At 41.6% G+C, this 26,176-nt stretch overlaps 2 long non-coding RNA genes across 2 annotated transcripts in view; one reads left to right on the plus strand and one right to left on the minus strand.

The window, feature by feature from the left end:
• LOC128931700 (uncharacterized) overlaps positions 1-26,176 on the plus strand; it is a 186,427-nt gene that overhangs the window by 94,869 nt on the left and 65,382 nt on the right. The window contains exons 7-8 of the long non-coding RNA XR_013533710.1: positions 7,057-7,238; positions 12,298-12,381. This is a non-coding gene — a long non-coding RNA (uncharacterized LOC128931700). The remainder of the gene's footprint in view (positions 1-7,056; positions 7,239-12,297; positions 12,382-26,176) is intronic.
• Positions 11,081-26,176, minus strand: part of LOC144582026 (uncharacterized) — a 31,803-nt gene continuing 16,707 nt past the window's right edge. The window contains exons 2-3 of the long non-coding RNA XR_013533716.1: positions 12,238-12,445; positions 11,081-11,447 (exon numbers count right to left, since the gene is read on the minus strand). This is a non-coding gene — a long non-coding RNA (uncharacterized LOC144582026). The remainder of the gene's footprint in view (positions 11,448-12,237; positions 12,446-26,176) is intronic.

Here is a 26,176-nt window from a genome sequence, read left to right on the forward strand (position 1 = left end):
GAAAAGCAGGGTGGTTCATGCCTGTAATCCCAGTGCTTTGAGAGTCTGAGGCAGGATGATCACTTTAGCCCAGGAGTTTCAGACCAGGCTGAGCAACATAGGGAGACCTCATTTCTACAAAAATAAAATTAGCATGCTTGATGGTATGCCTGTAGTCCCAGATACTTGGGAGGCTGAAATGGGGAGGTCGCTTGAGCCTGGGAGGTTGAGGCTGCAGTGAGCTGTGATCACGCCACTGCACTTCAGCCTGGACAGTAGAACAAGACTCTCTCTCAAAAAAAAAGTAATAATGTAAAATTAATATAAATGCTGATAATTCGGGGTCTATAATATTAATCACTTTACCAAGATGTAGATGTGATCAATCGTGGAGACAAAATGTAAGCATATTCAGGACACATTTCACCCACTATAGCAAGGTTAGAAAGAAGAATGATCACATACCTCCTTATTTTATAGAGTGCTGTTGTGGATTATGTCATCTGAACATTACCTCATTTGGTTCTCACGTAATCCTGGAAGAGGTGGGAGAGTCGATAAGGTAATCAAGCACACATTTCTCACCTATACAGTTGGAGAAATGAGGCCGAGAGAGCTTTAATGGCTCACCCTATGTGTGGACACTAATAAGTGGCACGAGCTTCTGTCTCCAAGATCAGCAGGTTATTTCAACCTAAAGTGAGTTGTTCAGTTGGGCTTTCAACTCACAAATTAAGTTTATTGTTAACTAAAAGGTCAGTGAAGCCCACATCCACACACTAAGTATTTGTTGATTAAACATTTTTCTTGGTCAATTCAAGTGTTTATTGATTGAGTGTCATGTGCTCAATTACATACTCTGAGATATCTAGAACTGTAGAAATGGTACAAATCATGACCTCTGTCTTCTAGGTTTAAAATCTACCTAGAAAGAAAACTAACATGCATGGAACAACACAAAAACTTTGGGGAAGGGCTATGTTTCTGAGCCAAAACCATATTCCAAAATAGGATGAAAAAAATAATCTTAATTTTTTAAATCTACATTTTTAATTACACTTAGGGAAAAAACTCTCAAAGGTTGAAATACAAATAGGGATTTGTATTTTCTTCTTTGTATTTTCCACATTTTCTATAGTGAGTAGAAAGTACTTTCAGACAATCGCAGTGTCGCAACACATGTAATCCCAGCACTTTGGGAGGTGGAGGCAGGTGGATGACCTGAGGTCAGGAGTTCAACATGGCCAACATGGTGAAACCCCATGTCTACTAGAAATACAAAAATCAGCCAGATGTGGTGGCGGGCACCTGTAATCCCAGCTACTCGGGAGACTGAGGCAGGAGAAACACTTGAACCCAGGAGGCAGAGGTTGCAGTGAGCCAAGGTGGTGGCATTGCACTCCTGCCTGGGTGACAAAAGCAAAACTCTGTCTCAAAAAAAAAGAGTACTTTGAACGTGTTTAAAAAATTTTTTTTTATTATATTTCAAGATGATATTTTATGAAAGAATAGAAATTGGTTTGTAGAGAAGGTGGGACATGCGCTGAGTCTGGAATGAGGGTTTTACACAAGCAGTTGGGAGGAGAACACACACTGTACACTGGCAGAGAACACGGGTGCCCACAGCTCTGTCATTCATGTGAGCAGTGACCTAACTTCTTTGGGCATCCGTTTCCTCTCCTGTAAAGTAAGCACAATAAGGCTAAACTCAGTGTGTTGTGGCCAGAATGAAATGTCATACTTGCAATAAAGCTTTCAGCACAGTGCTTAGCACACAGAAAGCACTCAATAGTTATTATTATCATTATCATTACCATTCCTGGAAACTAAAGCTGTGCCAGTAAGACAGAAGAAGAGTTTTGGAAACCACGCAGAGGAGCTCAGGAAAATTAAGTTCACAAGGCAAGTTAGGGAGGAGAGAACTGGCCTTCGGGAAGTCAGCTGGAGCTGGGCATGGTGGCTCACAACTGTAATCCCAGCACTTTGGGAGGCTGAAATGGGTGGGTCACTTGAGGTCAGGAGTTCAAGACCAGCCTAACCAACATGGTGAAATCCCATCTCTACTAAAAACGAAACAAAACAAAACAAATTAGCTGGGTGTGGTGGCGGGTGCCTGTAATCCCAGCTACTCAGGAAGCTAAGGCAAGAGAATAGCTTGAACCTGGGAGGCAGAGGTTGCAGTAAGCTGAGATCGGACCACTGCACTCCAGCTTGGGCAACAGAGTGAGACTCCATCTCAAAAAAAACAAACAAAAAAAAAAACAGGCCGGGTGCGGAGGCTCACGCCTGTAATCCCAGCACTTTGGGAGGCTGAGGCAGGTGGATCACAAGGTCAAGAGATCGAGACCATCCTGGTCAACATGGTGAAACCCCGTCTCTACTAAAAATACAAAAAATTAGCTGGGCATGGTGGCGCGTGCCTGTAGTCCCAGCTACTCAGGAGGCTGAAGCAGGAGAATTGCCTGAACCCAGGAGGTGGAGGTTGCAGTGAGCCAAGATCGGGCCATTGCACTCCAGCCTGGGTAACAAGAGTGAAACTCTGTCTCAAAAAGAAAAAACAAAAAAACAAAAAAGGCAACAGGCTGCTATGATTCTGGTGCAAGGTGGTATATTCGTTTCTTGGGGCTGCTATAACAAATTACCACAAACTGGGTGGCTTGCAGCAACAGAAACTTATTCTCTCACAGTTCTGGATTTCACAGAAGACGGAAACTGTGTTGTTTTGTTTTTTTTTGTTTTTTTGTTTTTTTTTTTGTTTTCTTTTTGTTTTTTTTTTTTTTTGAGACGGAGTTTCGCTCTTGTTACCCAGGCTGGAGTGCAATGGCGCAATCTCGGCTCACCGCAACCTCCGCCCCCTGGGTTCAGGCAATTCTCCTGCCTCAGCCTCCTGAGTAGCTGGGATTACAGGCACGCGCCACCATACCCAGCTAATTTTTTGTATTTTTAGTAGAGACGGGGTTTCACCATGTTGACCAGGATGGTCTCGATCTCTTGACCTCGTGATCCACCCGCCTCGGCCTCCCAAAGTGCTGGGATTACAGGCTTGAGCCACCGTGCCCGGCCAAACTGTGTTGTTAACAAGAACATGCTTCCGATAACTGTAAGCTAAGATGTGTTACTTGCCTCTTAACAGTTTCTGGGCCGGGCATGGTGGCTCATGCCTGTAATCCCAGCACTTGAGAGACCAAGGCAGGCAGATCACAATGTCAGGAGTTCAAGACCAGTCTGGCCAACATGGTGAAACCCCGTCTCTACTAAAAATACAAAAATTAGCAAGGTGGAATCCCAGCTACTTGGGAGGCTGAGGAAGGCAGAATTGCTTGAACTGGGAGGCAGAGGTTGCAGTGAGCTGAGATTGTGCCATTGCACTCCAGCCTGGGAGACAAGAGCAAGACTCCATTTCAAAAAAAAAAAAAAGTTTTCTGGTGGCTCTGATATTCTTGGGTTTATGGCTACATTGCTTCAATTCTCAAGGCCAATATCTTCAAATCTCTCCCTGTTCATACTCACATGGTCTTCTCTGTGTGTCAGCTGTCAAATCTCTGCCTCCTTTTTAGGGGGCTACATGTGAGTGCATTTCGAGACCATCCAAATAATCCAATACAATCTCCTTATCTCAAAATCCCTCCCTTAATCACATCTTTGACCATGTAAAATAATATTCACAGGTGTTTGACTTTTATAGTAAGCTTCCACAGACCTGCTGTCTCTGGGGGACTTTTATCAGCCCATCACAGGTGGTAAGGGCCTATGCAGAGCAGATCATCTAACCAGGCTGGAGGCTCCAGTGTGGGCTGGGTCTCAGGAGAGAGGCACAGGGCTGATATGGGGTGAGAGGAACACTCACCAGTGGCTATTTGCCAGCTATGATGGCTTTTCTTGTACCTTACAACATGGCTGAATACAGGCCCTGATTGTGGAAGAAAAAAGGAGAGAAAGAGACAGCTATGAGAGACTTTTTCCAGCAAAATTGACCAGCCCAGCTATGAAGAATGAAGTGCAAGAGAATGGGAAAACAGAGATGCTGTTATCAATGGGAAAGATATTCAGGCTTGTTTTCTAAGTAATCCAAGGTTGGGGCTCTCAGCATGTGTCTAATTCATTCTTTTTTTTTTTTTTTTTTTTTTTTTTTTTGAGACGGAGTCTTGCTTTGTTGCCCAGGCTGGAGTGCAGTGGCACGATCTTGGCTCAGTACAACTCTGCCTCTCCAGGTCAAGTGATTCTCCTACCACAACCTCCTTTGTAGCTGGGATTACAGGTGTACTCCACTATACCCAGCTAATTTTTTGTATTTTTAGTAGAGACAGGGTTTTGCCATGTTGGCCAGGCTGGTCTTGAACTCCTGACTTCAAGTTATCTGCCCACCTTTGCTTCCCAAAGCGCTGGGGTTACAGGCATGAGCCACCGCGCCCAGCCCCAATTTATTCTTCATCCCGATTCTTGATAACTGTTGCACCAGTGCAGGGCCCTGACTGGGAGATATTAGTAAATTCACTTCTCAGTCTTTAAACCTGATGAGGATCCTGGTGTGAAGCTGCCAGCAATTGCAGTGTGTCAGAACAGACTGTTTATCAAGCTTCTGCAAACATTGCTAAACCCAGGGGACTGCTCTAAATCAGGAGACAGCAAGTTCTTTTGAGACAGTTAGTGCCCTAGCCAGAAATTACTAACAGAGGGTTGCTTTTCAGTATCTCCTGCACTGATTAGGAGGTCGATGGGTCCTAATGAGCATGTGAGGCTTATTCATCTGTAAACTTGAAAACACAAATGCTCTCTAGGGAATCTGAATCCAAAGGAACTGTTGTTCCCATTTTTAGGGCTTAACAGGGAATAAAGACAATTTTCCTCTGTGTTTTTCCTGTTAGGCAGGGACACTGGAGGGGAGATGATTTCTCGATGATCATTCTCTTACATTTGCTAGCTGTCAGTACAGGCTTCAACAATCTAGCAAATCAGCCTTTCATATTTTCATTGAACAAAATGAGATGAATGCTCATTAAAAATGCATAATTTGACCCTACAGGCAGAAAACTGAGAACAAAGGTCAATAGAGCAACTCACACTCCATCTTTGCGTAGATGAGTAATCATGATGGGGACTGTATGCTTGATGGGAAAAATCGCTGGTCAGTGAGCATTACAGAAAAAGTAGAACTGCAAACGTGTATTGTGCACTTATTGCAAAAGTGGAGTTTGTTTGCTAAGAACACAAGATACTAATAGCAGGTCTTGGTAAGGCTGGGGTGCATTCCACCCCACATTTCACATGAACAATGTGAAATTATTTTTGCTGTTATGCAGCTATGAAAAGAAGCCAAAAATTCGATAGACTCACCACCCAAGAGCAACTATGTCCTGTTCTGTACAGATACCTGCTAGGTGGCACACAGCTTTGGAAAAACAATCCTTGCCTTCCAGGAGTTAACATTTTAATGAATCCTTCACTTTCCGATGCCTAGGCAAAAATTATTTCCATTTCATTACGTTCATTTGTTACAGATGCTTACCTTTGATTTCTCAAGAGAATAGAAATAAAAGACTGCAGAAAATGCCTTGACCTATATTTTCCAAATCCCTATCTCTAGCAAATCCCATACTTCCCCCTTCATTGCAGAAAGCTTCACTGGTTCTGTTTTGTTTTTTTTTTTTCCTTAAGCAACATGTAATAAATCACAGGGCATCAGTTTAATATTTAGCCAAACGCTTTCATGAAATGACCTAGGTTAGACCCATTGTATGATCAAGGCAATTCCATCTTCCTTGAATACTCTGGAACTCCCTTCACCTCCAAGTATGGCCACCATGTACTCCTAACAAGGCTTCTCCTGACTGAACAGAAATCAGGCACTGGACAAAAGGGTGCCAGCAAGACTCCTGGCCCTCGCTGGTTACTTCTGATGCTCCAAAAGAGGAAGGTGGGCTGGCTCTGAGTTTTGATCAAAGCAAGAAATGAGAAGGAGGCAGCATGGCCGGAACAAGGCTCCCTTGGACCTCCTCCTGCAGAGAGCGCAATTGATCGAGGGCCCCCAACACTGGGCTCTGAAATCCATCTCTGCCTTTTTTGCGGGTCACTCTTCCCAAATGCTGCTCCTAAGTGCACTGGGATACTAAAGCAGACGTGTCTCAGGGAAATGCAGGGGCCTCTGACAGGCAGTCTTGCCCAACTTTCCTTAGAATTGCATCAAAGTCTGTCACTTCTATCCAGCCTTCCTTTCTTCCTTCCCCGCGGTTGGATTCTCATTATGGTGCGAAAGCTCTCCGAGCCTCTCTCGGCTTTCTCCCTGTTTTCTTTCATAGTGTTTCCGCTAGTAAATATCTTGCACGTGTTCCATCTGGGTGTCTGCTCCTTGGCCTGGACTAACATAAGCGGCTCTGCTAGCAGGAGCAGAAAACAGCTGGGGAAACTTGGCTGGGAGGACATGGTGTTGGTTTAAAGACCAAACTCACTTCCTGAGAAGTGGGCAGAGCCGTACGTAGCCTTAGTGAGGCTTGGCTCAATGCCCAGTCCAGTGGCTTTGGAATGTGCTAACTTGGCTAGGCTAGACTACATTTCCCAGAATTCTTTCTCCCATGTTTCCAGTTAGGAAGAGCTAGAGGGCTATTCTCTCATGAGAGTGGAAGGCGGCATGGCGGGGGCAGCCATCTTGCAGCGCATGGACAGGTTTTGCTGATCTGCTGACTCGCCCCATTGACATGAAGCAGTGGTTGGGCCTGACACTGCCCTCCCTTCCCCCTAGACCTTCCTACAGCTTCTCTGACCCCTGAGCTGGGTGTTTACTTGTTCAGCAACATGGCACAGGGCCTCAGCTTCTGCAGGATACCCTCATCATCAAGGTGAGAGGGAAAAAAAAGGATGGGTTTCAGTCTGGCCCGGTGGGTTTCTAGGCTGCTCTCATCAGCTCTCCTCCCTCTGCCTGCCTCCTCGTGGACTTCAGGCTCAAACATTAGTAAAGGAGATAGCCTTGTGGAGGCTGCTAGCCAGCTCTTATAATTGTGTTTCAAATGAATTATATTTACATATTCATCAGCTTCTCTGGTTGGACTCAGATGATGCACTCATTGTGTGCCCCCTCCCCAGTTTATTTCAGGGTACTTCACAGAGAACGCACACAGTGTCAACCCTCTGCTCTGCTGCCTTACCTCAGACTTGGACATCAAAAACAACAGGGAGGTGAAACTGCATTTTGAGAACAAGTTCACAATCACGGTCCACTTGGCATTGGAGGAAGATGGAATTACTCTGCTCTGCTCAGATAACAAGTGAGGAAAGAAGCCTTACCCACCACTGTATCTCCTTTCCTATCTGGGTAGTGAGGAGGGAGAGGAACATGATTTTGCCAAACTCCACAACGAGGATGGCAGACAGCATAGCTTTAGATGCACCATGGTCGACATTAAACTGCAGCACTTTCTGCTGAGTCCAGACATGGCTCCACTTAAATTTGCTCCTTAAATCCAGGGACAAGAAACAGTATAATTTTGTTATTGTTGTCTTTTAGTGTTTAATTAGGGTGGGGTTTGTTTGTTTGTTTGTTTGTTTGTTTTGAGACAAGGTCTTTCTCTGTTGCCCAAGCTGGAGTGGAGAGCAATGGCAAGATCAGGGTTCACTGTAGCCTTGACCTCCCAGGCCTAAGAGATCCTCCCACCTCTGCCTCCTAAGTAGCTGGAACTAGAGGCACGCATCACCACACTTGACTAATTTGTGTATTTTTTGTAGGAGGGCAGGGTTTCGCCATGTTGCTCAGGCTGGTCTTGAACTCCTGAGCTCAAGTGATCCATTCACTTCTACCTTCCAAAGTACTGGGATTACAAGCATGAGCCACCATGCCTGGCCTGTTTTGCATTTTAAGCTAAATTATATCTGGCTTTGTGCCCGCACCTCCTTGTCTGGGAGGACATACAAAAGCAGTCATCACTGGGACACTTAACTACCACCACCAGCACCTCCCCATTGTATAGAATGGGAATCCTGAGTGTTGACCAGGAGATAGGGCAGGGCCTGGTCTTAGTCCAGTTTGGTTGCTATCATTTCCCTTTCTCCTTACATTTCCCAGTACCAGTGTTGAGGCTGGCCCTCTGTTGTTCATCAGGCATAGCTGCCACAGAGAAACTCATCAGCATTTCAGACTACCTCAGCCTGGGTTGCAAGACTCCAAAGCCGAGATGGTCAATGCTAACTTCCAAGGAGCAAAATACAGCTTCATCACAGGTCCTGACACCTCGAGGAGTGCAGGGGAGCAAGTATCTGTATCATCTCCATTTGCAGAACTGTCCATCCTCCAAGTCTTGCAGAACATGGTGAACCTAGTGAGGGACTCTTCCCGAGTCTGCAAGGGGCGGGTTTTCAAAGGCAGAAGTTTCCTGGCCCCACCTCTCCATCCGGAAATGTAAAGTTCTTTGTCTGGGTTTCCCGGCGGGCTAGGTAGAGAAATCCAGGTGGGCTCCTTTGCCCAAAAACCCTGCCCAGGACTGGGCGCGGTGGCTCACGCCTGTAATCCCAGCACTTTGGGAGGCCGAGGCGGGTGGATCATGAGGTCTAGAGATCGAGACCATCCTGGTCAACATGGTGAAACCCCGTCTCTACTAAAAATACAAAAAATTAGCTGGGCATGGTGGCACGTGCCTGTAATCCCAGCTACTCAGGAGGCTGAGGCAGGAGAATTGCCCGAACCCAGGAGGCGGAAGTTGCAATGAGCTGAGATCACGCCATTGCATTCCAGCCTGGGTAACAAGAGCGAAACTCCGCCTCAAAAAAAAAAAAAAAAAAAAAAACCCTGCGTAAAGCTCTGGGAGCGGGGTGCTCTGTTGTGGACTAAATAGCCAATCCGGTGTCAGATTCAAAGATCAATCACTCCAGAGGAATTTGAAAGAACTCCTCTCATTGGATAAGAACATGAATGGGGCGGGAATAACTCAAGGGTTAAAACTCCAGCTGCTCCTTCTCTATAAGGATTCCTTTCCTTCTCTGGATCCTCTCCCATGACAGCATGGGAGCTGTTTCTCCTTTCTCTCTCTCTCTCTCTCTCTCTCTCTCTCTCTCTCTCTCTCTCTCTCTCTCTCTCTCTCTCTCTCTCTCTCTCTCTCTCTCTCCCCCCCCTCTTCTTTCTCTCATCTATCTCTCTCTCTGTCTCTCTTCCCTCTCTCATCTCTCTCTTCTTTCTCTCATCTCTCTCTCTCTCTTCTTTCTCTCATCTCTCTCTCTCTCTTCTTTCTCTCATCTCTCTCTCTCTCTCTTTCTCTCTCTCTCTCTCTCCCCCCTCTCTTCTTTCTCTCTCTCTCTCTCTCTCTTCTTTCTCCCATCTCTCTCTCTCTTTGTCTCACTCTCTCTCTCTCTCTTTCTGCCTAATAAATCACTTTCCACAAATATTGGGTCCACAATATTAATTCCAACAGCAAACTCACCGGGCCTCCAGGACCCCTTTCCTCATTCTTCGGGGTAAGAGAGGCCAAGAACTTCAGATCTGGGAACTGGGAGCATCTTCAGGAGGCCCTTCCACTCCCCCGTTACACTTGTTCTCCCTGGTTTGTGCTACTTTCTAGTAAACTCAAACCTATTCTTTACCCTCTATAGGTTTCAATTATCCAAAATAACAATATAGTCACTCTCCCCAAGGTTTAGAGAAACCCCAGGGGAATGATACTTTCTACTTCCTTCATGACGTGTGTGAAAATGTGTATTTCTTTAAAATTTTCAGTCTATAGGATAACTCTGGGAGGAAGAACAGAGGTAGAAATTGGAGGGATCACAACGTGGGTTTCTAGGGAACTGGTAATATTTTATTTCTTGATCTAGGAGATAATTTTACAAAAGAGTTCACTTTCCGACAGTTCATTGAGCTGTACATTTATAATTTGTACACTTATCTCTATGGTCATACTTCAATCTTTCAAGGTTTAAGAAAATACAAACGCTAACAACAACCAAACTCTTTCCCTTATTTACCAGCCACCCCTCATTTCTCCTCCTCTGTTGAATAGCCCTATTTAGCAGCTTCAATACTTAGTAAATGTTGGTAGTCTTTAGTGCTGTTCCACGTCTCCTCCCACTCCAGGCACATGGTCCCATTGTATTTCCTCATCCTGTGGTTGGGCAGGGTTGTGTGACTAGTTCTGGCCAGTGAGTTGGAAGAGGAAATGATGTGTGTCACTTCTGGCCGACAGCATCCAGTTGCCAGCATGAGATCTGTAGGATGTCTTTTGTCCTCTGCTGCAGTGAGATGCAATTTTTCAAGTTAGTGCTCTCCATCAGTCTCGGTTCCAGAGAGAGGATGACACAGAGCCAACTCACAGTAGACATGAGCAACAGGCATGGCAAGAAATAAACATGTGTTGTTTTAAGTCACTGAGATTTGGGTATTGTTTGTTACTGCACTGATTTGTAGTGGGACCTCCTGGTGTGTTTGTGTGTGTGTGTGTGTGGTTTGCATGTTTATATCTCTGAAGAGTATACCAAGATAAGGTATATTAACTTATACCTTAACATATAATATATAATATACCTTATATATTAACTATACTCATATTTCCCTCCATGAAACAACTATTACATGAAACATGGAGGGAAATATAAGTACAGTTAATAGATCTGTATCAGAAGGTTTTTGGCTTCAAGTACAGAAACCCAGGCTGAAAATAGCTTTCACAATAAGACTATTGTCTTATATAAGAGAGATATAGTAATTCTAGGATCTGTTAGTCCACCTACTTAATGGTATCATCAAAGACCCAGACTCTTTCCCCTCTGTCATCCTCAGTGTGCTAACTCCCCTTTGGGTGCGAGATGGTTATAGCAGGATCAGGTAGCAGGCATGTGGCAATCTGATAGGTTTCCTGGTTTGCAATTTGAGTATCTTTGGTAGCGGCATTTGGTGTTTAGTTGAACTTTCTGAATGGCCCTCACAGCAGCCAGCAAAGGTTGTCCAGACATGATCTGTTGTGAAGTATAAGAAGCATATATGGAGAGAGTTGTCTGGCTTCAGCTTTCAGGGCTTTGGGAAAAGAGCAGTTTTAGTTCTTCATGATGTCAAGACAGGAGACCGAAGGGAGTGCTCTCTCTCTCTCTCTCTCTTTCTCCCCCACATACATATGTACACACGCGTGCGCGCGCACACACACACACACACAGACACACACATCCAGAGACAAGAAATTCAGCAGAATGTTAAAAATGACAAAGGAAAACAGATCAAGCATATTCAGGATATTATGTTTATTTTAGCAATTCTCTGGTGGGGATCTGAAGTCCCCTTTAATGGTCTAGTTTATCCATTATTAGGACACAGTGTGAAGTGTTCTTTTGTTGGCAGACATAAAATTAAATAGGACCTGTGACAGCCTAAAGTAAAGTGACAGAATGGCATCTGTTATTTCCCAGGACTTTGATTTTGCCTGATGCTGAGCTTGTAGTCTTCAGGAAGTTCCTTTTCTTCTTCTTACAAAGGCGTTAACAACTGTAATTTCATCACAGTTCTGCTGTGAGATGTAAGCGAGTTAATGCATATAAAGTGTTCGAACAATTGCTGGCACATAGTAAATGCTATGGAACCTCTAGCTGTTATCATTACAATAGGGTTTGGGGAGAATCAAATGAGTTAATACATGTGAAAGATTTAGAATAATGCCCATAATATAGTAAGCTTTTAATAAACTTTTGCTACTACACCTATTACAATTTTAAATAAGAAGATTGTGGATGTTAAAGAGGGCAAAAATAGGATTAATTCTTTTAAAATGAATTTATCAGTATCAAACACCGTTGCCATCTTAATTATCATGGTTAATAACACATTTTCACTGAACACGTCTCTGTGTGCTACTGAGTAATTGATCAGGAAGAAGTCATCAGCCCAAATAGAAGAGGTCTGAATTATGCAAATCATCTCTTTGAAAATTTCCCATAAGAGACGAATACAACTGCCCAGAAGATGTTTAATTTGATGCGTACTGCCATCAGCATATTTCCTATCAATCGAATTTTTAATACTGAATATTTAGATTGTTGATGTGTTTGCTGAGCTTATAGTTTGTTAGGGCACTTTATATAATCTTACAATTGTTTATAAACCGTGCAACAGTAAGCCTATAGGTTGTCCCTCTCATTTGTAGTTTGGGGCCTGCATCAAACCTTATTTAATGCCAAACGCTGTTATATGTTAATGGCTTAAGCAGGCCCAGTGGCACAGAAGAAACTGAAGGAAACAAGGAAAGGAGCATTTACTAAGTGCTTGTGCATGCTTTTGTACAATGGTTATCTACGCACCTTGTGATCTAATCCTCGCCACAATGCTGCTTTGTGATACTATCTTCTCCCTTTTTCCAGGTGAGAGAGCCAAGTTATGTTACTCCAGCAGAGCAGAAGCCAGGAACTGGACCGTGGAGGACGGAAGATCAGAGAGCAAACAGGGTAAGCAGGTGACTGAGGGATGCATGCTGTGCCCTTCTGCCCTCTAGGGGATCACAAGTCTCTGCTGTGTATGAAAAGGGCGACATAGAAAACAGAATTTTACAATTCAGTGCTTTATAAGGTGATATCTAAAAACCATACCTACAGGAACAAATGTGGATTTCCTTTTTTTGAATATGATTCTGGGTGGGCATATAAGAAATGCTGACTAGCATTACTTGCAACTGTAAAATTAATAATAGAGTTGGATCTTATTACGAAAAGAAAACCAGAATTCACAGTGTTCTTGTGGTTATAGGCCAAGATACCCGGGCTGAGAAAATTTCATGCTGACTTAGACCAGCTTTAAAAAAGAGGGAAAAGCCTGCCACCGGCTTGTCACCAAATAAGCATTCATTAACCAAGCAAAGTAACTTACAATGGTATATTATTATCTAGTGATAAGCCAGAAAAAAACAACAATTTCCTGAGCACCTTGATGTGTCAGCGTTGTACTGGGTAACAGGGCTGGTCAGGGAGATTATTATTGTCACTGAGCTTGGGGTGGGGCAGCTGGTTAGCAGGTACCAACTATGAAATGGCCTCAGAGTGGGAAGGGCTGTGAGTTTATCTTTATTTTTAGATTTTTATGTTTTATTTGGACATAATTTTATGTGCAAAAACTGCAAAAATAGTATAGAGAGCCTACATATACCATTGACCCAGCTTCTTCTAATGTTAAAAAATTATAAAATTATACAATAATGATCAAAACCATGAAGTCAGTGTGGATACTATACTTTTTTTTTTCTTTTTTGGAAACAAGGTTTCACTCTGTTGTCCAGGCCGGAGGCTGGTGCAAGCATAACTCACTGTAACCTCAAACTCCTGGGTTTAAGTGGTTCTCCAAGCGTAGCCTCCTGAGTAGCTGGGACTACAGGCGTGCGCCACCAAGCCTGGCTATTTGAAAAATTCTGTGGAGATGGGGTCTCACTTTGTGGCCAAGGCTGGTCTCAAACTTTTGGCCTCAGAGAGCAGTCCTTCAGCCTCAGAATCCCAAAGAGCTGGGATTACAAGCGTGAGTCACTGTACGCAGTCTATACTATTAACTAAAGAATAGGCCTTATTCCAGTTTCATATTTTTCCCCCAATATTCTTTTTCTGTTCTGGTATCCAAGCCAGGATTCCACGTGGCATTTAGTGTCCTCCAATCTGGGATAGTTTTTGGTCCTTCTTAATCCATCAAGGCTTTAGACCCTTTCGATGAGCACTGGCTGGGATGTATTTCACAAAATATCCGTCTGGGTTTGTCTGATGTTTTCTCATGTTCAGATTGAGGTTGTACAATTTTTGGCAAGAACACCACAGCAGTGTTTTGTTGTTCCCAGTGCATCAAAGCGGGGGTTTCTTGAGATTAATGTCTTATTACGGGCGATATTAACATTGATCAGTTGGGCTAGGTGGTGTGTACAAAGTTTTTCTACTGTAAAGTTACCATTTTCTTCTTGGTAATTGATAAATATCTTGGGGAAAATACTTGAGACAAGGCTAGCATTTTGTTTCTCTTCAAACTTTTGCCCACTAATTTTAGCATCCATCAGTGGATTTTTGTCTACAATAATTTTTACGATGATTTCACTTCACTCAGTCTTTCTACATTTGAGTTCTTTTGTAAAGAAAAGCTGTCCCTTCTTCCCTGTTTACTTATTTACCAATTATTTATTTGTCAGTGTGAACTCATGGTGATGTACTTTATTCTATGGGTTATAATCCAATACTATCATTTATTTTGTTGCTTAAGGTTTGTTTGTTTTTTAAGACAGGGTCTCATTCTGTCACCCAGGCTGGAGTGCAGTAGCGCGATCTCAGCTCACAGCAGCCTGGAACTCCCAGGCTGAAGTGATCCTCCCATCTCAGCCTCCCGAGTAGCTGGGTTTACAGGCATGCACTGCCACACCCTGCTAATTTTTGTATTTTTAATAGCATGGGGTTTTTTTGTATTTATAATAACATGGTTTCACCATGTTGCCCAGGCTGGTCTCAAACTCCTGGGCTCAAGCAATCTGTTCACCTCGACCTCGCAAAGTGCTGAGATTACAGGCGTGAGCCACTATGCCGGTCCTGTTGCTTAAATTATTTCAGCTTTGGCAACTGGGGGCTCCTTCAGGTTGATTCCTGGGTCCTTTTAATGTACCCCATTCTTTTCAAGCACTTTCTTAACATCTGGCACCACAGGCTTATCTTGCCTTTTCCCTACCCCAGTCTGGAATCAACTTCTCCAAAGAGCCCTGGTTTCTTTTACTGGAGAATGGTATTTCAAAACCAAAATCCCTGTGCTACCTGGTCATTGCCCTTAGGCCTCAAAGCAAGCAGAATTAGGAAACGTGTGTGTGTACTAACCCCCGCATACATGCTCAGCTGTTCATTTCTGTATCAAAAACCACAAATTTATATTGACACCTCCAGTTCCAATCCAATACCCCAAGATTAATTTTATTCTTTTCCCTTTCTTATTGGTAGCTTTTTTTTTCCCCCTCCAGCAATGAGATTTCACCCTTCTGATCTAAAATACATTCACATGTATATCGGGTGTCCAACCTTTCTTATTTTTCTGGGACTGGGAGGGCTCCTGAGATATGGGAATTTCTGTTTTAAACCTGGGGAAGTCCAGGAAAATCAAGATGAGTTGATCACTCTACTTACTTGTCCAAACCATACATGGAGGGTTACAGAATTGCTAACCCGTTACCCCCATAGGAAACAGATTTGCCAACTAGAGTATAACATTTGTCTAGTTCTTTCTGTCTTTAGCCTCGCGTATTTACATGCACAGTCAAGACACTATTTTCTCAAGTTTCTTAGGTCCTTTTCCTCCCCTTCTGTAGGCTATATTATTCATTTGTAATACAGTTAGGTTCATTTGTTATTGCTTGTATTCCATTTTGGGCCTCATATTATTCTGTGCCTCCTCCTCATCCTGGTTAACTTTATTTACTTATTTATTTTAGAAAGTATGTAAAATGTCACTACATTTCTTTCTTTCTTTCTTTCTTCTTTTTCTTTTTTCGAGATGGAGTCTCACACTGTCATCCAGGCTGGAGTGCAGTGACACAATCTCGGCTCACTGAAACCTCTGCCTCCTAGGTTCAAGCAATTCTCCCAGCTCAGCCTCCCAAGCAGTAGCTGGGATTACAGGCGTATGTTAATTTTTGTATTCTTTTAGTAGAGACAGGTTTTCACCATGTTAGCCAGGCTGATCTCAAACTCCTGATCTCAGGTGGTCCACCTGCCTTGGCCTCCCAAAGTGCTGGGATTACAGGCATGAGCCACTGTGCCTGGCCAAATATCATTATATTTCTAAGAGCCAGAGCTATACAAAATGGTATACTCAGAAAGTGTTGCTCTATCCTCATCACTCTCATCCATGTCCCTGCAAAGGACATGAACTCATCCTTTTTTATGATTGCATAGCATTTCATGGTGTATATGTGCCACATTTTCTTTATCCAGTCTATCATTAATGGGTATTTGGGTTGGTTCTAAGCCTTTGCTATTTTGAATAGTGCTGCAATAAACATATGTGTGCATGTGTCCTTATAGTAGGATGATTTATAATCCTTTGGTTATATACTGGGTCAAATGGAATTTCTATTTCTAGATCCTTAAGGATTCACCACATTGTCTTCCACAGTGACTGAACCAATTTACACTCCCACCAGTGGTGTAAAAGCGTTCCTATTTCTCCACATCCTCCTCAGCATCTGTATAACATGATTCTTCATGGCACCACGTGTCATGAATTTTTTTCATATCAGTAGGCAGACTTCTGCAACATCATTTCAAGTAGCTACAGAATGGAGGCTTCATGTTTGATGTAGACCATGGTCTATTGTTGAATGTTTTCCTTTATTATCTCAACTTTTCTTTATTGAAGATAGTACTGACATCAATACAGTCTTGTAACTAAATCTTCATACACATCTTTAATTATTTTCCCAAACAAATTTCCAGAAGTGAAATTGCTGTATCCAAGGTCATGAATATTTTAGGGTTTTGATAAGTAGGACCGAACTGCCTTACAGAAAGTTTGCTCCAATTGACATTCCCATTCACAGTTAAAAATGACCAATTTCTCAAAAATCTCACAAATATTGCTTGTTATACATACATATTTTTCCATTTCGGTGGTAGAAAATTTTATCTAGTTGTTATTTTAAGTTCATTTCTTTGATTACTAAAAAGATTAAATATTTTCATGCTTATTTGCTGTTTGCTTTTCTTTCAATTCTTTTTTCTTTGTTACCTAGCACTTTTTCCCCAGGGGAATTTTTTTTCCTCATTGATTCATAAGAGAATATTATACTAAGAATATTTATATTTTATATATTAAAATATGTATATTCTTACATATTAAAAACAGTAATTTATATTAAGAATATTAACATATTCTTCATATATTAAGAATATTACCCTTTGGATTTTTTTGTATGTAGAAAATGTCTTTCCTAGATTATCATTTGACATTTATTGTGAATTTTTTGAGGTACAGAAGTTTTCAAAGGGATTAATTAGTAATTGCTATATACTAATTATTTTGGTAGAGAATTATATTTTTCATAAAACATATAATTGAAAAAGGGGAACAATCTTTGCTTAATTTCACCCAGTAGTTCTGGTGTGGTTTAGCTGTGTCCTCGCCCAAATCTCATCTTGAATTGTAATCCCCACATGTTGAGAGAGAAAGGTGATTGGATCATGGGGGTGGTTTCCCGCATGCTGTTCTATGATAGTAAGTGAGTTCTCACGAGATCTGAGGTTTTATAAGAGGCACTTCCCCTTTGCTTCCTTCACACACTGTCTCGCCTACTGCTGTGTGAGGCGTGTCTGCTTCCCCTTCCACCATGATTCTAAGTTTCCTGGCCTCCCCTGCCATGTGCAACTGTGAGTCCGTTTAAACCTTTTTTTTTAACATTACCCAGTCTCGGGTATTTCTTTACAACAGTGTGAAAACGACTAATACAAGTTCCGAAGAGCAACTTAAATTTAGAATCACCTGAGATGTGTTAAAGCATCAGGTGTCCTGATGTCTGTGGTCTACACTGAAAAGATTCTAATTGGTTTGAGGTGGGGCCTGACATTGTGTTTATAAAGCTCTGCAGGTGATTCTAATCGCAGCTAGTGGACCAAGGATAACTCTAGTTTTTCTCATGGTGTCAATAAGGTACAGAAATTGTAAGAGATACAGTCTCTGAACTGTGGCCCTGTAAAAACAAAACATAATGTTGTGGCAAAACGATCACAGGTTATAACATACAGTTTCTTCAAGGTTTAATATTTCAACGAAGGAGGCATATATTTCCTACCACCAGGCTTCATTTGCCTCTCATAGTGACTTTCCAAAGTTACAAGTACTTAGACAAAGCAAGAAGCAGAGGATGTGTTATTGGTGTGGTTAAGGGTGAAGTGGCTGGTTTTTTTTTCCCCCCTTAAGATTTTGCTTGTTGGCTTAAGACCTTATTTATGTTTTCTTGTACTAGGTGCGTATATCTAGAGCAATAACTAATACTCGTACTATTACTACTAACACCACTCCTGTTGTATAGATCAGAGCATCTCAAACTTTCATCTGCATAGGAAACACCTGGAGATCTTTTAAAATGCAGATTCTGATTCTGTAGAACTGAGGCTGCCTGTGATTCTGCATTTCTAACAAGTTCCCACGGGGTGGTGATGCTGCTGGTCCTTGGGCCATACTTTGAGCAGCCAGGTGATGACTGATGAAACACTTTAGAGATTAACCATATTTCCAGGAAGTAGCAGTGTGAAAACTCAGGTTAGCTTGACTTCAGGGTCACTGCCTCAATATCTAACAAAACGACATATGCATTTGCCTTTTGACACAGAAATTCCACTTCTAAAAATCTACCCTGATGATTTGCTTTCAAACATATTAAAATATGTAAGTACAAGGTAAGGCACTGCAGCATGATTTGTGACAATAAAATACTGGAAACAACCTGAATGCTCATACACAGGGAGGGGAACATCACACACCAGGGCCTGTCAGGTGGTGGGGGGCTAGGGGAGGGACAGCATTAGGAGAAATACCTAATGTAGATGACGGGGTGATGGATGCGGCAAACCACCATGGCACGCGTATACCTGTGTAACAAACCTGCACGTTCTGCATGCGTATCCCCGAACTTAAAGTGTAATTTAAGAAAAAGAAAAATCCTGTTACAATGTGGTAACTATGGCATGACCCCATTGTTGGAAGCATAAACAGAAAAGAAATAGAAAAGCTCCAGACCAAGGAGCCCACAGAGTCGGATGGGGAGGAGTATGTCCTTTGTATTTGTCTGTATTGCTGATTTTTCTACATTATGTTAAAGGAAAAAACCATCTGTGACAGTTGAATAATGGTAAGGCAGCCTACTTACTTGAATGGTAAAGGGGAATACTACAGTGGGTTTTGCAGTGGGGGAAAGAGATTGGACTCAATTCCACATACAAGGAAAAGGAGAGATTTGTAGCCAAGGACTGGGGCAGGAGCTAGATGGATAGAAAATTACTAAGAGGGTAGGGTAATTCTTTGCTAAACCTACCTAATAGGATTTTTGCTGAAGGCAGACCAGGGTAATCAGCAATTTCTGGGGGATATGGAGAAGGAGGAAATTAGTCAGATCTCAAGGGTGGAGGACTCTGGCTAAACTGATGACAGGATTTTTTCTAAAATTTGGTGATGCAAAGATAGACACAGAAGTCCGAAAGCCGAGGACTAGTTGAGAAGAGGATTCAAAGGAGCCTAACTGTTTTCAAGGAGAGATTCTTTGCCGGTCCATCCCCTTGTTCAAAGGAAAGAAGAGACGCAGCAGGAATGTAACATAGCAGCAATGTAAGTCCATCTCTCCCGCAGTCCCCTTTTGTTCTTTACAGACCAGTGGAACCAGCTGTTCCCACTTGGTACTAGAGGGTATTTACTGATGTTGTCACAAACATTTAGGCATGAAATAAGGGCACTATCTACAGAAATAAAAGAAAAACCAACCAAAACTTTTAAGTGCAGCTTCTGAGTCTGAAGGGCAACCAGTCAAGAAAATTTCTAGATAATGGGCTCGGAGCACCTTTAGGTGGTAGAATGAGGATGGCAGTAGCAATCTGACAGGTTTCCTGGTTAGCAATTTGAGTGTCTTTGATAGTGGCATTTGGGATTTAGTTGGACTTCCTGAATGGCCCTCACAGCAGCCAGCAAAGACTGTCCAGACATGATCTGTTGTGATTTATTTGAAGCTTATATAGAGAGTTGTCTAGCTTCAGCGTTTAGGACTTTGGGAAAAGGGCAGTTTTAGTTCCCCGTGATGTCAAGCCAGGAAAGGAGGAGGAAAACTAGAAATGTCAGTATAAAGAGTTGTAGCCAGATAAGAGGAAATTAAAGGAATTGAGAATTTATTAAGGACTGACAAAAGGTGCAAGACAGAACCCACAAGGATGCAATATTATTTTCCATTGAAACAAAATTTTTCTCTATAATTACACCACTCCTTTGATTCTTGTTTGTAAAATAAGTCTAGTCTCATTAGACTTGGCCTGATTTTTTATATAAGCACAGCAAGAATGGTAATCAGCCACATAGAACTTTTTGAGTTTGCTTTGCTGGAACTTCTAATCGGAATCTGTGTCCCCACCCAAATCTTACCTTGAACTATTATAATAATTCCCACATGTCATGGGAGAGCCCTAGTGGGAGGTAACTGATTCATGGGGGCAGGTTTTTTCCATGCTGCTCTCATGGTAGTAAATAAGTCTCACAAGATCTGATGGTTTTATAAAGGGCAGTTCTGCACACGCTCTCTTGCCTGCTGTCATGTAAGATGTGCCTTTGCTGCTTCTTTGCTTTCTTTTTTGTTGTTGTTGTTGTACTTTGGGCTCTGGGGTACATGTGCACATCCTGTATCCTGCAGGATTGTTGCATAGGTACATACATGCCATGGTGGTTTGCTGTCTCCATTCCCTGCCCATCGCCTACATCAGGCATTTCTCCTGGTGTTATCCCTCCCCATCCTGCCCGCCCCCTCACTGTCCCTCCCCTCCTCTCCACCCCACCACCTAGTGCAGTGAGTGTTGTTCTCTTCCCTGGACCCAAGTGTTCTCATTGTTCATCCGACCTATGAGTGAAAACGCGGTGTTTGGTATTGTGTTCCTGTGTCAGTTTGCTGAGAATGATGGTTTCTAGATTCATCCATGTCTCTACAAAGGACACAAACTCATTGTTTTTTATGACTGCATAGTATTTCATGGTGTATATGTGCCACATTTTCTTTGTCCAGTCTATCATTGATAGGTATTTGGGTTCGTTCCAGGTCTTTGATATTGTAAACAGCTCCACAATGAACATATGTTTGCATGTGTCTTTATAATAGAATGATTTATAATCCTTTGGATATGTACCCAGTAATGGGATTGCTGGGTCAAATGGAATTTCTATTTCTAGATCCCTGAGGAAGCACCACACTGTCTTCCACAATGGTTGAACTAATTTACACTCCCACCAACAGTGTAAAAGTGTTCCTATTTCTCCACATCCTCTTCATCTGTTGTCTCCAGATTTTTTAGTGCTCACCATTCTAACTGGCGTGAGATGGTATCTCAATGTAGTTTTGATTTGCATTTCTCTAATGACCGGTGATGATGAACATTTTTTCATGTGTTTGCTGGCCTCATTTGTGTCTTCTTTTGAAAAGTTACTGCTCATGTCCTTCTCCCACTTTTGAATGGGTTTGTTTGTTTCTTGTATCTGTTTTAGTTCTTTGTAGATTCTGGATATCAGCCCTTTTTCAGATAGGTAGATTGCAAAAAATTTTCCCATTTTGTTGGCTTCTGGTTCACTCTAATGAACGATTCTTTTGCTGTGCAGAAGCTCTGAAATTTAAATAGATCCCATTTGTCTATTTTGGCTTTTGTTGCCATTGCTTTTGGTGTTTTAGTCATGAAGTCCTTGCCTATGCCTATGTGCTTAATGGTGTTGCCTAGGTTTTCTTCTACAGTCTTTATAGTGTTAGGTCTTATGTTTAAACCATTAATGCATCTGGAGTTTATTTTTGTATAAGGTGCAAGGAAGGCATCCAGTTTCAGCTTCCTGCATATGTCTAGCCAGTTTTCCCAACACCATTTATTAAACAGGGAATCCTTTCCCCATTGCTTCTTTTTGTGAGGTTTGTCAAAGATCAGATGGTTGTAGATGTGTGGTGTTGCTTCTGAGGCCTCTGTTCTGTTCCATTGGTCTATGTCTCTGTTTTGGTACCAGTACCATGAAGTTTTGATTACTGTAGCCTTTTAGTATAGTTTGAAGTCAGGTAGTGTGTTGCCTCCAGCTTTGTTCTTTTTGCTTAGGATACTCTTGGCTATATGGGCTCTTTCGGTTCCATATGAAGTTTAAGGTGGTTTTTTCCAGTTCTGTGAAGGTCAATGGTAGCTTGATTGGGATAGCATTGAATCTATAAATTACTTTGGGCAGTATGGCCATTTTCACAATATTGATTCTTCCTAACCATGAGCATGGAATGTTATTCCATCTGTTTGTGTCCCCTCTTATTTCCTTGAGCAGTGGTTTGTAGTACTCCTTGAATAGATCTTTTACATTCTTTGTTAGTTGTGTTCCTAGGTATTTTATTCTCTTTGTAGCAATTGTAAATGGGAGTTCGCTCATGATTTGGCTCTCTGTTTGTCTGTTATTGATATATAGGAATGCTTGTGATTTCTGCACATTGATTTTGTATCCTGAGACTTTGCCAAAGTTTATTTATCAGCTTAAGGAGTTTTGGTCTCAGACAGTGGGGTCTTTTAAATATAGGATTGTGTTGTCTGCAAATAGGGACAGTTTGACATCTTCTCTTCCTAATTGAATGCCCATTATTTCTTTTTCTTGCCTAATTGCTCTGGCTAGAAATTCCAATGCCATATTGAATCGGAGTGGTGAGAGAGGGCATCCTTGTCTAGTGCCAGTTTTTAAAGGGAATGCTTCTAGTTTTTGCCCCTCAGTCTGATATTCACTGTGCATTTGTCATAAATAGCTTTTATTATTTTGAGATACATTCTATCAATACCTAGTTTATTGAGAATTTTTAGTATAAAAAGCTGTTGAATTTTGTCAAAGGCCTTCTCTGCATCTATTGAGATAATCATGTGGTTTTTGTCTTTGGTTCTCTTTATGTAGTGGGTTACATTTATTGACTTGCATATGTTGAACCAGCCTTGCATCCCCAGAATGAAGCCAACTCAATCGTGGTGGATAAGGTTTTTGATGTGCTGTTGGATTGTTTGCCAGTATTTTATTGAAGATTTTTGCATCTATGTTCATCATTGATATGGGCCTGTAGTTTTCTTTTTTAGTTGTGTCTCTGCCAGGTTTTGGTATCAGGATGATGTTGGTCTCATAGAAAGAGTTAATGAAGATTCCCTGTTTTTTGTATTGTTTGTAATAGTTTCAGAAGGAGTGATACCAGCTCCTCTTTGTACATCTGGTAGAATTCGGCTGTGAACCTGTCTGGACCTGGACTTTTTTTGGTTGGTAGGCTATTAATTGCTGCCTCGACTTCAGACCTTATTATTGGTCTATTCAGGGTTTCAACTTCTTCCTGGTTTAGGTTTGGGAGGGTGCAAGTGTCCAGTAATTTATCCATTTCTTCCAGGTTTACTGGTTTTTGTTTATAAATTTATTTGTAGTATTCTCTGATGGTAGTTTTTATTTCTGTGAAATCTGTGATGATATCCCCTTTATCATTTTTTATTACATATATTTGATTATTCTCTTTTCTTTTTTATTGATCTGGCTAGTGGTCTATTTTGTTGATCTTTTCAAAATACCAGCTTCTGGACTTAGGAATTTTTTGAAGGTTTTTTTTGTGTCTCTATCTCCTTCAGTTCTGCTCTGATCTTAAGTTATTTCTTGTCTTCTGCTAGCTTTTGAGTTTTTTTGATCTTGCTTCTTTAGCTCTTTTGATTTTGATGGAGAGTGTCGATTTCATATCTTTCCTTGCTTGTCATGTGGGCATTTATTGCTATAAATTTTCCTTTAGACACTACTTTAAATGTGTCCTATAGAATCTAGTATGTTGTGTCTTCATTCTTGTTGGTTTCAAAGAACATCTTTATTTCTGCCTTCATTTCATTGTTTATCCAGTCAACATTCAAGAGCCAGTTGTTCAGTTTCCATGAAGTTGTGCGGTTCTGAGTTAATTTCTTAATTCTGAGTTCTAATTTGATTGCAGTGTTTCTGAGAGACTCTTTATTATGATTTCCATTCTTTTGCATTTGCTGAGGAGTGATTTACTTCCAGTTATGTGGTCAATTTAGAGTAGGTGCGATGTGGTGTGGACAAGAATGTATATTCTGTAGATTTGGGATGGGGAGTTCTGTAGATGTCTATTAGGTTTGCTCCTTCCAGATCTGAGTTCAAATCCTGGATATCCTTGTTAATTTTCTGTCTCGTTGATCTTTCTAATATTGACAGTGGAGTGTTGAAGTCTCTCACTATCTTATGTGGGAGTCTAAGTCTCTTTGTAGGTCATTAAGAACTTGCTTTATGTATCGTTATATATCAGGGTGCTCCTGTATTGGGTGCGTATTTATTTAGGATCATTAGCTCTTCCTGTTGCATTGATCCTTTTACCATTATGCAATGTCCTTCTTTGTCTCTTTTGATTTTGTTGGTTTAAAGTCTATTTTATCAGAGACTAAGATTACAACTCCTGCTATTTTTTTGCTCTCCATTTGCTTGGTAAATCTTCCTCCATCCTTTTGTTTTGAGCCTATGTGTTTTGAGCACATGAGATGGGTTTCCTGGATACATCACACTGATGGGTTTTGACTTTTTATCCAATTCGCCAGTCTGTGTCTTTTGATTGGGGCATTTAGCCCATTCACATTTAAGGTTAATTTTTTTTTTTTATTGCATTTTAGGTTTTGGGGTACATGTGCAGAGCATGCAATACAGTTGCATAGGTACACACAGGGCAGTGTGTTTTGTTTGCTTTCTCCCCTTCACCCACATTTGGTATTTCTCCCCTGGCAATCCCTCCCCACCTCCCCCTCCCACTGGCCCTCCCCTTTTCCCCCTATAGACCCCAGTGTTTAGTACTCCCCTCTCTGTGTCCATGTGTTCTCATTTTTCATCACCTGCCTATGAGTGAGAATATGTGGTGTTTCATTTTCTGTTCTTGTGTCGGTTTGCTGAGAATGATGTTCTCCAGATTCATCCATGTCCCTATAAACGACACGAACTCATCATTTCTGATTGCTGCATAATATTCCATGGTGTATATGTGCCACATTTTTCCAATCCAGTCTATTATCAATGGGCATTTGGGTTGATTCCAGGTCTTTGCTATTGTAAACAGTGCTGCAATGAACATTCGTGTGCACGTGTCCTTGTAGTAGAACGATTTATAGTCCTTTGGATATATACCCAGTAATGGGATTGCTGGGTCAAATGGAATTTCTATTTCTAAGGCCTTGAGGAATCGCCACACCATCTTCCACAATGGTTGGACTAATTTACACTCCCACCAACAGTGTAAAAGTGTTCCTTTTTCTCCACATCCTCTCCAGAATCTGTTGTCTCCAGATTTTTTAATGATCGCCATTCTAACTGGCGTGAGATGGTATCTCAATGTGGTTTTGATTTGCATCTCTCTGATGACCAGTGACAATGAGCATTTTTTCATATGCTTGTTGGCCTCATGTATGTCTTCTTTTGTAAAGTGTCTGTTCATATCCTTTGCCCACTTTTGAATGGGCTTGTTTGTTTTTTTCCTGTAAATCTGTTTGAATTCTTTGTAAATTCTGGATATCAGCCCTTTGTCAGATGGGTAAACTGCAAAAATTTTTTCCCATTCTGTTGGTTGCCGATTCACACTAAAAACTGTTTCTTTTGCTGTGCATAAGCTGTGGAGTTTCATTAGGTCCCATTTGTCTATTTTGGCTTTTGTTGCCAATGCTTTTGGTGTTTTGTTCATGAAGTCCTTGCCTACTCCTATGTCCTGGATGGTTTTGCCTAGATTTCCTTCTAGGGTTTTTATGGTGCCGGGTCTTATGTTTAAGTCTTTAATCCATCTGGAGTTAATTTTGGTGTAAGGTGTCAGGAAGGGGTCCAGTTTCTGCTTTCTACACATGGCTAGCCAGTTTTCCCAACACCATTTGTTGAACAGGGAGTCCTTTCCCCATTGCTTGTTTTTGTCAGGTTTATCAAAGATTGTATGGTTGTAGCTATGTTGTGTTGCCTCTGATGCCTCTGTTCTGTTCCATTGATCTATATCTCTGTTTTGGTACCAGTACCATGCTGTTTTGATTACTGTAGCCTTATAGTATAGTTTGAAATCCGGTAGTGTGATGCCTCCCGCTGTGTTCTTTTTGCTTAGAATTGACTTGGCTATGCAGGCTCTCTTTTGGTTCCATATGAAGTTCAAGGTGGTTTTTTCCAGTTCTGTGAAGAAAGTCAATGGTAGCTTGATGGGGATAGCGTTGATTCTGTAAATTACTTTGGGCAGTATAGCCATTTTCACAATATTAATTCTTCCTAACCATGAACATGGAATGTTTCTCCATCTGTTTGTGTCCTCTCTGATTTCGTTGAGCAGTGCTTTGTAGTTTTCCCTGAAGAGGTCCCTTACATTCCTTGTGAGTTGTATTCCAAGGTATTTTATTCTTTTTGTAGCTATTGTGAATGGCAGTTCATTCTTGATTTGGCTCTCTTTAAGTCTGTTATTGGTGTAGAGGAAGGCTTGTGATTTTTGTACATTGATTTTATATCCTGAGACTT

This window comes from Callithrix jacchus, chromosome 4, assembly GCF_049354715.1.
Source record: "Callithrix jacchus isolate 240 chromosome 4, calJac240_pri, whole genome shotgun sequence".
Taxonomy (NCBI): Eukaryota; Metazoa; Chordata; class Mammalia; order Primates; family Cebidae; genus Callithrix; species Callithrix jacchus.